Below are 10,936 nucleotides of genomic sequence, written 5' to 3' on the forward strand. Positions count from 1 at the left end.
TGTAATTTTTCTTCTGCTGTTTTTTTGATTCCGTTTTCAATTTTTCTATTTATTTTGTGACTTTACATGATCATGAACCTAAGAAAACATGAAAAACAATAAAAATAAGAATTAGATAAACATTGGGTTGCCTCCCAACAAGCGCTTCTTTAATGTCAATAGCTTGACAGTGGGCTCTCATGGAGCCTCACAGATGTGCAGAGCTTTGTTGAGACTCTCCAACACCAAACTTAGAGTTTGGATATGGGAGTTCAACACCAAACTTAGAGTTTGGTTGTGGCCTCCCAACACCAAACTTAGAGTTTGACTGTGGGGGCTCTGGTTGACTCTGCTTTGAGAGAAGCTTTTGCCGCTTCCTCTCCATGGTTGCAGAGGGAGATCCTTGAGTTTTGAATACAAGGGAGTTCTCATTCCATTGAAGGACTATTTCACCTCTGTCAACATCAATCACAGCTCTTGCTGTGGCCAGGAAAGGTCTTCCTAGGATGATGGATTCATCCTCTTTCTTTCCAGTATCCAGGACTATGAAATCAGTAGGTATGTAAAGGCCCTCAACCTTTACTAATACATCTTCTACTTGTCCATAAGCCTGTTTTCTTGAGCTGTCTGCCATCTCCAGTGAGATTTTAGCAGCTTGCACCCCATAGATTCCCAGTTTCTCTATTACAGAGAGGGGCATGAGGTTTATTCCTGAACCAAGGTCACACAGAGCCTTAAAGATCATGGTGCCTATGGTGCAGGGTATTATGAACTTTCCAGGATCCTGTCTCTTCTGAGGTAATGTCAGTTGATCCAGATCACTTAGTTCATTGATGAACAAGGGAGGTTCAACTTCCCAAGTATCAATGCCAAATAATTTGGCATTGAGATTCATGATTGCACCAAGAAACTTGGCAGTTTGCTCTTCAGTGACATCCTCATTCTCTTCAGAAGAGGAATACTCATCAGAGCTCATGAAGGGCATAAGGAGGTTCAATGGAATCTCTATGGTCTCTAGATGAGCCTCAGAGTCCTTTGGTTCCTCAGAGGGAAGCTCCTTATTGATCACTGGACGTCCCAGGAGGTCTTCCTCCTTGGGATTCACGTCCTCTCCTCTCCTCACAGGTTCGGCCATGGCGCTTATGTCAATGGCCTTGCACTCTCCTTTTGGGTTCTCTTCTGTATTGCTTGGGAGAGTACTAGGAGGGATTTCAGTGATCCTTTTACTCAGCTGGCCCACTTGTGCCTCCAAATTTCTAATGGAAGACCTTGTTTCATTCATGAAACTTACAGTGGCCTTAGATAGATCAGAGACTAGATTTGCTAAATTAGAAGCATTTTGTTCAGAGTTCTCTGTCTGTTGCTGAGTTGATGATGGAAAAGGTTTGCTATTGCTAAACCTGTTTCTTCCACCATTATTAAAGCCTTGTTGGGGCTTTTGATCCTTCCATGAGAAATTTGGATGATTTCTCCATGATGAGTTATAGGTGTTTCCATAAGGTTCACCTAAATGATTCACCTCTGCTATTGCAGGGTTCTCAGGATCATAGGCTTCTTCTTCATAAGAAGCCTCTTGAGTACTGTTGGATGCAGCTTGCATTCCATTCAGACTCTGAGAAATCATATTGACTTGCTGAGTCAATATTTTATTCTGAGCCAATATGGCATTCAGAGTATCAACTTCAAGAACTCCCTTCTTCATAGGCGTCCCATTACTCACAGGATTCCTTTCAGAAGTGTACATGAACTGGTTATTAGCAACCATGTCAATGAGTTCTTGAGCTTCTGCAGGCGTTTTCTTTAGGTGAATGGATCCACCTGCAGAAGTGTCCAGTGACATCCTTGATAGCTCAGATAAACCATCATAGAATATATCCAGGATGGTCCATTCTGAAAGCATGTCAGAAGGACACTTTTTGGTCAACTGTTTGTATCTTTCCCAAGCTTCATAGAGGGATTCACCTTCTTTTTGTCTGAAGGTTTGAACATCAGCTCTAAGCTTGCTCAGCATTTGAGGAGGAAAGTACTTGGCTAAGAAAGCCGTGACCAGCTTATCCCAAGAGTTCAGGCTGTCTTTGGGTTGAGAATCCAACCATAATCTAGCTCTGTCTCTTACAGCAAAAGGGAAAAGTATGAGCCTGTAGACTTCAGGATCTACTCCATTAGTCTTAACAGTATCACATATCTGCAAGAATTCAGTTAAGAACTGAAAAGGATCTTCAGATGGAAGTCCATGAAACTTGCAGTTCTGCTGCATCAGAAAAACTAATTGAGGTTTCAGCTCAAAGTTGTTTGCTCCAATGGCAGGAATGGAGATGCTTCTTCCATGTAAATTGGAATTAGGTGCAGTGAAGTCACCAAGCATCTTCCTTACATTATTATTATTTTCGGCTGCCATCTCCTCTTCCTGTTTGAAAATTTCTGAAAGGTTATCTCTGGATTGTTGTATTTTAGCTTCTCTTAATTTTCTCTTCAGAGTCCTTTCCGGTTCTGGATCTGCTTCCACAAGAATGTTCTTATCCTTGCTCCTGCTCATATGACAAAGAAGAAGGCACAGAAAAATAATAATAATAGAGATCCTTTATACCATAATATAGGGATCCCTTTGTGAGTGGAAGAAAAGAGGGGGAGACAAAGAATGTGATGTAAAGGAAGAAACACAACTGTACGGATGGAAGAGATGTGAGATGAGATGTTAGGATATGAATGAATAAATAGAATAGGATGGGGGAGGAATAATTTTCGAAAATTATTTTGAAAAAGAGTTAGTGATTTTTGAAAAATGGTTTTTTTAAAAAAATCTTGGAAATTTTCGAAAAATTTTTTTTAAAATTTAAAAATAAAAATAATTAGTTAATAAAAAAAGAAATTTTTGAAAAAGAGGGAAGATATTTTCGAAAATTAGAGAGAGAGAGAGTTAGTTAGGTAGTTTTGAAAAAGTTAAGAAACAAACAAAAAGTTAGTTAGTTAGTTGAAACAAATTTTGAAAAGATAGGAAGTTAGGAGGTTAGGAAAGATATTTTGAAAAGATATTTTTGAAAAAGATAAGTTGAGAAGATATTTTTTGAAAAGATATGATAGAAATTAGTTTTTGAAAAAGATTTGATTTTTAAAATCTCAATTAATGACTTGATTCATAAGAAATCACAAGATATGATTCTAGAACTTAAAGTTTGAATCTTTCTTAACAAGCAAGTAACAAACTTCAAATTTTTGAATCAAAACATTAATTGATTATGTTATTTTCGAAAATTTGGTATAAAAATAAGAAAAAGATTTTTGAAAAATATTTTTGGAATTTTCGAAAATAACTAAGAATTTTGAAAAAGATTTGATTTTTGAAAAAGATTTTGAAAAAGATAAGATTTTCAAATTGAAAATTTGATTTGACTCATAAGAAACAATTTGATTTTTAAAAATTTTTGAAAAAGTCAACTCAATTTTCGAATTTGATGAGAGAAAAAGGGAAAGATATTTTTTTTTATTTTTGAATTTTTATGATGCAAGAGAAAAACAAGAAAAATGATGCAATACATGAAATTTTTAGATCAAAACAATGAATGCATGCATGAATGATATGAGTGTCAAGATGAACATCAAGAACACTTTAAATGTCAAGATGAACATCAAGAACATATTTTTGAAAAATTTTTAATGCAAATAAAACATGCAAGACACCAAACTTAGAATTCTTTAATGCTTAGACACTAAGAATTCAAGAATGCATATGATAAACATGGAAAGACACAAAACAAAAAATCATCAAGATCAAACAAGAAGACTTACCAAGAACAACTTGAAGATCATGAAGAACACTATGAATGCATGATATTTTCGAAAAAATGCAAGATGCACATGCAAGTGACACCAAACTTATGATATGACTCAAGACTCAAACAAGAAACACAAAAATATTTTTGATTTTTATGATTTTCTAATTTTTTTTTTTTTTTGAATTTTCGAAAATTAATTGAAAAAGAAAAATAAGGATTCCAAAATTTTTAATATGAATTCCAGGAATCTTGCCATGTTAGTCTAAAGCTTCAGTCCAGGAATTAGACATGGCTCACTAGCCAGCCAAGCTTTCAATGAAAGCTCCAGTCCAAAACACTAGACATGGCCAATGGCCAGCCAAGCTTCAGCAGGTGATCATGGATCAGCAGCAGGTGGATGAGCAACAACTAAGTTGCTCTTGATAACAAATTGCAAGCCTCAGTCCAAATGAATTTAGACATGACTTTACAGCCAGCCAGGCTTCACATGCTTCATGAAACACTATAATTCATTCTTAAAAATTTTGAATAAATTTTTGAAAACATTTTTATTTTTTTTTTTTTTCGAAAACATATGAGAGATTTTTGAAAATATTTTTGAAAGATTTTTTTGAAAACAAAACGAAAAGAAAATTACCTAATCTGAGCAACAAGATGAGCCGTCAGTTGTCCAAACTCGAACAATCCCCGGCAACGGCGCCAAAAACTTGGTGCACGAAATTGTGATGTCCAGGCTCGAACAATCCCTGGTAATGGCTCCAAAGCTTGGTGCTTTGATCTTAATTCATAATTGTCACAACTTCGATACAACTAACCAGCAAGTGCACTGGGTCGTCCAAGTAATACCTTACGTGAGTAAGGGTCGAATCCCACGGAGATTGTTGGTATGAAGCAAGCTATGGTCACCTTGTAAATCTCAGTCAGGAGGATATAAAGTGATAATGTTGTTTTCGAATATTATATAATAAAATAGGGATAGAGATACTTATGTAAATCATTGGTAGGAATTTCAGATAAGCGAATGGAGATGCTTTTCGTTCCTCTGAACCTCTGCTTTCCTGCTATCTTCATCCAATCAGTCTTACTCCTTTCCATGGCTGGCTTTATGCAAGGGCATCACCGTTGTCAGTGGCTACATCCCCTCCTCTCAGTGAATAATATGCTCACGCACCCTGTCACGGCACGGCTATTCATCTGTCGGTTCCCGATCATGCTGGAATAGGATTCACCCTCCTTTTGCGTCTGTCACTAACGCCCAGCACTCGCGAGTTTGAAGCTCGTCACAGTCATTCAATCATTGAATCCTACTCAGAATACCACAGACAAGGTTTAGACCTTCCGGATTCTCTTGAATGCCGCCATCATTCTAGCTTACGCCACGAAGATTCTGGTTAGGAGATCTAAGAGATACTCATTCTAGCTTAATTCATGTAGAACAGAAGTGTTTGTCAGGCACGCGTTCATAAGGGAGAAGGATGATGAGCGTCACACATAATCATCACCTTCATCACGTTCTTGGGTGCGAATGGATATCTTGGAAGTGAAATAAGAAGAGTTAAATAGAAAACAGTAGTACTTTGCATTAATCTTTGAGGAACAGCAGAGCTCCACACCTTAATCTATGGAGTGTAGAAACTCTACCGTTGAAAATACATAAGTGAAAGGTCCAGGCATGGCCGAGATGGCCAGCCCCCTAAAACGTGATCAAAGGATCATAAGGTAATCCAAAGATGAACAATGGAATAAAACTGAGACCAAAGATTCGGAATACAATAGTAAGAGGTCCTATTTATAATAAACTAGTCACTAGGGTTTACATGAGTAAGTAATTGATGCATAAATCCACTTCCGGGGCCCACTTGGTGTGTGTTTGGGCTGAGCTTAAGTGTTGCACGTGCAGAGGCCATTTGTGGAGTTGAACGCCAGTTTCTGTGCCAGTTTGGGCGTTCAACTCTGGTTTTGGATCCTTTTCTGGCGCTGGACGCCAGATTTGGGCAGAAGACTGGCGTTGAACGCCAGTTTATGTCGTCAATTCTTGGCCAAAGTATGGACTATTATATATTGCTGGAAAGCCCTGGATGTCTACTTTCCAACGCAATTGGAAGCGCGCCATTTCGAGTTCTGTAGCTCCAGAAATTCCACTTTGAGTGCAGTGAGGTCAGAATCCAACAGCATCAGCAGTCCTTTTTCAACCTCTGAATCTGATTTCTGCTCAAGTCCCTCAATTTCAGCCAGAAAATACCTGAAATCACAGAAAAACACACAAACTCATAGTAAAGTCCAGAAATGTAAATTTAACATAAAAACTAATGAAAACATCCCTAAAAGTAACTAGATTCTACTAAAAACATACTAAAAATAATGCCAAAAAGCGTATAAATTATCCGCTCATCACGGACTCTCATGAATGCTGCCATCAATCTAGCTTATACCACGAAGATTCTGATTAAGAGATCCAAGAGATACTCATTCAATCTAAGGTGGAACGGAAGTGGTTATCAGGCACGCGTTCGTGGGGGAATGATGATGATTGTCACGTTCATCACATTCAGGTTGAAGTGCGAATGAATATCTTAGAAGCGGAATAAGTTGAATTGAATAGAAAAACAGTAGTACTTTGCATTAATCTTTGAAGAACAGCAGAGCTCCACACCTTAATCTATGGAGTGTAGAAACTCTACCGTTAAAAATACATAAGTGAAAGGTCCAGGCATGGCCGAGAGGCCAGCCCCCATGATCTAAGAACTAGGCGTCCAAAGATGATCCAAAGATTTCTAATACAATAGTAAAAAGTCCTATTTATAATAAACTAGTTACTAGGGTTTACAGAAGTAAGTAATTGATGCATAAATCCACTTCCGGGGCCCACTTGGTGTGTGCTTGGGCTGAGCTTGAATGTTCCACGTGCAGAGGCTCTTTCTGGAGTTGAACGCCAGGTTATAACGTATTTCTGGCGTTCAACTCTGGTTTGTGACTTGTTTCTGCCGTTTAACTCCAGACAGCAGCGTAGAACTGGCGTTCAACGCCCTTTTACGTCGTCTAAACTCGTTCAAAGTATAAACTATTATACATTGCTGAAAAGCCCTGGATGTCTAATTTCCAACGCAATTGGAAGCGCGCCATTTTGAGTTCTGTAGCTCCAGAAAATCCACTTTGAGTGCAGGGAGGTCAGAATCCAACAGCATCAGCAGTCCTTCTTCAACCTCTGAATCTGATTTTTGCTCAAGTCCCTCAATTTCAGCCAGAAAATACCTGAAATCACAGAAAAACACACAAACTCATAGTAAAGTCCAGAAATGTGAATTCAACATAAAAACTAATAAAAACATCCCTAAAAGTAACTAGATTCTACTAAAAACATACTAAAAACAATGCCAAAAAGCGTATAAATTATCCGCTCATCATAACACCAAACCTAAATTGTTGCTTGCCCCCAAGAAACTGAAAATCAAATAGGATAAAAAGAAGAGAATATACTATAAATTCCAAACTATCAATGAAACATAGCTCCAATTAAATGAGCGGGACTTGTAGCTTTTTGCCTCTTGAATAGTTTTGCCATCTCACTTTATCCATTGAGGTTCAGAATGATTGGCATCTATAGGAACTCAGAGTTCAGATAGTGTTATTGATTCTCCTAGTTCAGTATGATAATTCTTGAACACAGCTATTTTATGAGTCTTGGCCGTAGCCCTAAGCACTTTGTTTTCCAGTATTACCACCGGATACATAAATGCCACAGACACATAATTGGGTGAACCTTTTCAGATTGTGACTCAGCTTTGCTAAAGTCCCCAATTAGAGGTGTCCAAGGTTCTTAAGCACACTGCTTTTTTTGCTTTGGACCTTGACTTTAACCGCTCAGTCTCAAGTTTTCACTTGACACCTTCACGCCACAAGCACATGGTTAGGGACAGTTTGGTTTAGCCACTTAGACCAGGATTTTATTCCTTTAGGCCCTCCTATCCACTGATGCTCAAAGCCTTGGGATCCTTTTTATTTGCCCTTGCCTTTTGTTTTTAAGGGTTATTGGCTTTTTGCTCTTGCCTCTTGGTTTTAAGAGCTTTTGGCTTTTTCTGCTTGTTTTTTCTTTTTCTTTCTATTTTTTTTTTGTCTATTTTTTTTTCTGCAAGCTATGTTCTTTGCTGATTTTTCTTGCTTCAAGAATCATTTTTTATGATTTTTTAGATTATCAAATAACATGTCTCCTTGTCATCATTCTTTCAAGAGCCAATATAATTAAACTAAGTTCAAGGATAAATTCAAAATTCATGTACTTCTTGTTCTTTTGAATTAAAACAGTTTTCATTTAAGAGGGGTGATGGATTCATAGGACATTCATAACTTTAAGACAAAGTTACTAAATACTAATGATCATGTAATAAGACACAAACTTAGATAAGCACTTAACATAGAAAACGAAAAACAGAGAAAGTAAGAACAAGGAATGAGTCCACCTTAGTGATGGTGGCGTTTCCTTCTTGAGGAACCAATGATGTCCTTGAGTTCTTCTATGTCTCTTCCTTGTCTTTTTTGCTCCTCCCTCATTGCTTTTTGATCTTCTCTAATTTCATGAAGGATGATGGAGTGCTCTTGATGTTCCACCCTTAATTGTCCCATGTTGGAACTTAATTCTCCTAGGGAGGTGTTGATTTGCTCCCAATAGTTTTGTGGAGGAAAATGCATTTGAGGCATCTCCGGGATCTCATGGTGATGAGCTTCATGCGTCTCTTGAGATTCATGAATGGGCTCTCTTGCTTGCTCCATCCTTTTCTTAGTGATGGGCTTCTCTTCCTCAATGGGAATGTGTGAAAGAGGGGTGAGAAGAAGTGAGTGGAGGTAGGTGGGGATCCTGTGGGGTCCACAGATCCTGAGGTGTTCAAGGAATTACAACCTTGCACCAAATTAGGCATGCAAAATGCCCTTGCACACAACTCTGGGTGTTCAGCGCCAGATTGGTGCTTGTTCTGGGCGTTGAACGCCCATTTGTTGCCCATTTCAGAACCATGCTTGTTCTGGGCGTTTAGCGCCAGCTCTTCTCCAGGGTGCAATTCTGGCGTTCAAACGCCCAGATGCTGCCCATTTTGGGCGTTCAGCGCCAGAACCATGCTCTGTTCTGGCGTTGAACGCCAGCCAGATGCTTCTTACTGGCGTTTAAACGCCAGTAAGGTCTTCCTCCAGGGTGTGATTTTTCTTCTGCTATTTTTTTATTCCGTTTTTAATTTTTATATTTATTTTGTGGCTTCACATGATCATGAACCTAATAAAACATGAAAAACAATAAAAATTTAAATTAGATAAAAATTGGGTTGCCTCCCAACAAGCGCTTCTTTAATGTCAATAGCTTCACAGTGGGCTCTCATGGAGCCTCACAGATGTTCAGAGCATTGTTGAGACTCCCCAACACCAAACTTAGAGTTTGGATATGGGAGTTCAACACCAAACTTAGAGTTTGGTTGTGGCCTCCCAACACCAAACTTAGAGTTTGACTGTGGGGGCTCTGATTGACTCTGTTTTGAGAGAAGCTTTTTATACTTCCTCTCCATGTTTACAAAAGGGTAACCTTGAGTTGTAAACACAAGGGAGTCCTCATTCAATTGGAGGACTAATTCACCTCTATCAACATCAATCACAGCTCTTGCTGTGGCTAGGAAGGGTCTTCCAATGATGATGAATTCATCCTCATTTTTCCCAGTATCTAAGACTATGAAATCAGCAGGGATGTAAAGGCCTTCAACCTTTACTAACACGTCCTCTACTTGTCCATAGGCCTGTTTTCTTGAATTGTCTGCCATCTCTAATGAGATTTTAGTAGCTTGCACCCCAAAGATTCCCAGTTTCTCTATTACAGAGAGGGGCATGAGGTTTATCCCTGAACCAAGGTCACACAGAGCCTTTTCAAAGATCATGTTGCCTATGGTACAAGGTATTACAAACTTTCCAGGATCCTGTTTCTTCTGAGGCAATGTCAGTTGATCTAGATCACTTAGTTCATTGGTGAACAAGGGAGGTTCATCTTCCCAAGTTTCAATACCAAATAATTTGGCATTCAGCTTCATGATTGCACCAAGGTACTTGGTAACTTGCTCTTCAGTAACATCCTCATTTTCTTCAGAAGAGGAATACTCATCAGAGCTCATGAAGGGCATAAGGAGGTTTAATGGAATCTCTATGATCTCTAGATGAGTCTCAGATTCCTTTGGTTCCTCAAAGGGAAACTCCTTATTGATCACTGGACGTCCCAGGAGGTCTTCCTCCTTGGGATTCACGTCCTCTCCTTCCTTCACAGGTTCGGCCATGGTAATTAATTCAATGACCTTGCACTCTCCTTTTGGATTTTCTTTTGTATTGCTTGGGAGAATACTAGGAGAGATTTCAGTGATCCTTTTACTCAGCTGGCCCACTTGTGCCTCCAAATTTCTAATGGATGACCTTATTTCGTTCATGAAACTCACAGTGGCCTTAGATAGATCAGAGACTAAGTTTGCTAAATTAGAGGTATTTTGTTCAGAGTTCTCTGTCTGTTGCTGAGTGGATGATGGAAAAGGTTTACTATTGTTAAACCTATTCCTTCCACCATTATTAAAGCCTTGTTGAGGCTTTTGTTGATCCTTCCATGAGAAGTTTGGATGATTTCTCCATGATGAATTATATGTGTTTCCATAAGGTTCACCCATATAATTTACCTCTGCTATTGTAGGGTTTTCAGGATCATAAGCTTCTTCTTCAGAAGATGCCTCTTGAGTACTGTTGGATGCAGCTTGCATTCCATTCAGACTCTGAGAAATCATATTGACTTGCTGAGTCAATATTTTGTTCTGAGCCGATATGGCATTCAGAGTATCAATTTCAAGAACTCCCTTCTTCATAGGCGTCCCATTACTCACAGGATTCCTCTCAGAAGTGTACATGAACTGGTTATTAGCAACCATGTCAATGAGCTCTTGAGCTTCTGCAAGTGTTTTCTTTAGGTGAATGGATCCACCTGCGCTCCGATTTGGCAAAACTGGTGGCACCTTAAATTCCTTTTTATTTCTAATTTTTACTTTTATAATAACTTCCATCTCTTCTGAACTTATATATATATATATGTTGAACTTCTATGTTTGCTAGCAATAGAAAAGTTTCAAGTATTTTCCATTAATCGAGTTAATCACTTTTCCTTACTCGATATCTTTGATCTG

At 38.6% G+C, this 10,936-nt stretch overlaps 1 non-coding gene across 1 annotated transcript; it reads left to right on the forward strand.

Moving 5' to 3' along the window:
- Positions 1–1,873: 1,873 nt before the first annotated feature.
- Positions 1,874–1,981, forward strand: LOC148574693 (small nucleolar RNA R71). Its single transcript, XR_015905962.1, has one exon. It is a non-coding gene; the product is annotated as a small nucleolar RNA R71 (small nucleolar RNA).
- Positions 1,982–10,936: the final 8,955 nt, after the last annotated feature.

This window comes from Arachis ipaensis, chromosome B2, assembly GCF_059453495.1.
Source record: "Arachis ipaensis isolate K30076 ecotype BB chromosome B2, ASM5945349v1, whole genome shotgun sequence".
In the NCBI taxonomy this organism is placed as follows: domain Eukaryota; kingdom Viridiplantae; phylum Streptophyta; class Magnoliopsida; order Fabales; family Fabaceae; genus Arachis; species Arachis ipaensis.